The sequence below is a fragment of the Euprymna scolopes genome, chromosome 38 (genome assembly GCF_053919585.1).
Source record: "Euprymna scolopes isolate OS-2025 chromosome 38, ASM5391958v1, whole genome shotgun sequence".
In the NCBI taxonomy this organism is placed as follows: domain Eukaryota; kingdom Metazoa; phylum Mollusca; class Cephalopoda; order Sepiida; family Sepiolidae; genus Euprymna; species Euprymna scolopes.
The window spans coordinates 55,496,504-55,499,003 of record NC_136519.1 but is presented as its reverse complement, the minus strand read 5'-3'; the positions used below and the strand labels follow the sequence as shown (position 1 = coordinate 55,499,003).

At 32.7% G+C, this 2,500-nt stretch overlaps 1 protein-coding gene across 9 annotated transcripts in view; it reads right to left on the bottom strand.

The window, feature by feature from the left end:
• LOC145263152 (histone deacetylase 5-like) overlaps positions 1 to 2,500 on the bottom strand; it is a 506,934-nt gene that overhangs the window by 43,584 nt on the left and 460,850 nt on the right. The gene's annotated exons all lie outside the window — the stretch shown is intronic.

Below are 2,500 nucleotides of genomic sequence, written 5' to 3'. Positions count from 1 at the left end.
ACAAGCACCCTTTTTTAATACGTGAAGACAGTTTAGAGCTTCATCCTAGATCTAAAAATAATTTGGTTTTTAGTGGGTTTACAAATATCGTCCAAAAGTAGAATTTCAATGAGGCGGGACTTTTAAATGTAAATATAATTTCTTTTTCAATCTGAAAAATTTCTAAATGTTTTCTCTTTATCTATTTTATCCAGACTTTGATAAATTCATTGTGAGATATTCATGTATATTTTTAACTTTTCCGAAACCCGAGAAAAATGCGACGGTGTCAGACAATGTGGCTCCAGGAAAATAAAATAAAACTCTATTCGTTTGAAATCTTTTCATATTAAACTCCTTGAGAAATTTGGCATATATATATATATATATATATATATATATATATATATAATCACGGAGGCCTCGGCCTCTGACGGCATTGGCGCCGTCGTAGCAATCCTTAAGTATAAACATAAACAATACCGGCAGAATCAAAGAAAATCACACTGGAAGCATATTTCAAATTAAATCAAAGGCCAAGCCTTTTCACAATTTTGCCCATTCCTTGTTGGTTCCCCCCCCCCCCGATTTATCGGAGAGGGACTATAGTTTTCAGTGGCGTTCGTCCGTTCGTCCGGATGATTCCCGGATAACCGTCCATTACTTTTTTCTGAAATTTTGTCACAAGTTGTACTCCAATACGTAGATGTGCACAACATCGAGTTTTTTTTTTAAAGAAAACTCTCGTTGCTCTCCCAGGGGCTGAAAAGGGGTCAAAAATGCCCAAAATGGCAAAAATGACACTTTTGGCCCCATAACTTTTTTCCCGTCCATTAGATTTTACTGAAACTTGTTCAAAATGTGAAGGCAATTGTTGCAAATGTAAATTCAGTATCGCTGACCCTGGCAAAACTCTGGTTTGCGCCCCCCGGGAACTTTTAGGGCTAAAAACCACCCCTTTTTTAGGCTCTTTTTTTCATATTTGTCTAAAATGTGATTATGTATCTCTATTTAGTGTTTTTTTATGGTGCTGAACTAAAATTTACATGTCTTAAGGCCTGAAACATAGCCGTTTGTCTATTTTTACAAGTAATCAGCTCCCCCATGGGGGCAAAAGAGGTAAAAAAATACCTCAAAATGACTCTAAATAGACAAAATTGACATATTTTTCAGAATAACTGTTCATCCATTCATTAGATTTTTCTGAAACTTGGCAAAACCATGGGCATACCTGATATACACCTGATGGAAGTATCACTGACCCTGGGAAAAATCAGAGTCACAAGCCCTGGAGGTTTTAGGGCTAATATTGGGTGTGGAGCAAAAGTTGAACTTAGTCATTTTTCTGAAAACTTTTGAAAATTTTTTTTTCACTCAAAATTGTTTTTTTATCACTTTATTCGATCCCCCACCTCACATAGAGGGGGACCATGCATGCACGGCTTGTTATATTTGTCAATACCGATTGCCGAGTGAGGGAGCAGCAAACATACCGACAAAACCCAACACTTTTATATTCTACTTTTCATTTAATTAGCAATAATGTTTGATATTATTTTTCTGGGCAAAATATTTCTTTAATTTTAGACAATTCTTTCGCTACTTGTAACTATTTAAAAATGAAATAAAAAGATTGCCTATAAACACTCATGATTATAATATATATATATATATATATATATATATATATATATATATATATATATATATAAAACGATTAGGAATTTAAAATAGACGGTCAGTTTCACAAATAAATATAACGTAACATGAGCTGTAGTGTGTTACCAATTTTAAATTATGTGCGCTTATTGGGGATAGGGTGTCTACTTTTTAAGCGATTACACATGGTTTTACAACGTTGCAAACCGAACTTAATTTAGTGGGAAACACTTTAGTTAATATCCATAAAGAATTAGGATGGCCAGAAATGATGATCATTTTACGTTAAATTTATATTCGAAACTGATCTTACACTCTAAATTCTAAATGATCGCTTTTCTTTCCGCCAATTAAAAAAATGTTCTAACACGTAATCTATAAAAGTAATATTTCATTTTGGAATAGGGATTTAGCTGCGAGAGAAAGCACAGAAAGCTCACGCAATCTCACGTTAAAAATGGTTTTCATAATAGTAATATTATTATTTAGAAATTCGTTCGTAACAATGAGATGTGGCTTTGCTAAGTGGCGTTGTTAAATATATTGTTCTTACATCGTTTTCTTATTTTGCCTACCAATCTTCGAATATTTTCCACTATTCATGTAAGTAGCATGTTATACAGTAAATACGAACTGGTACAATATAGCTTTGTTTTAAAATCAAAATAAATGTTTTGTTGTGTTACAATTTTTAATCAATTACAAGGCAAACATTTGAGATAAAATATACGCGGACATTAACCAGGGTTTTATGTAATAATTTGAAAATTTACGAAAAAACAAACAAAAAAAATCTCTAATTAAATATGTATAAATTTTACAAGAATCGGAATCGGGAATCGGATCGGAATCGGAAATTTTG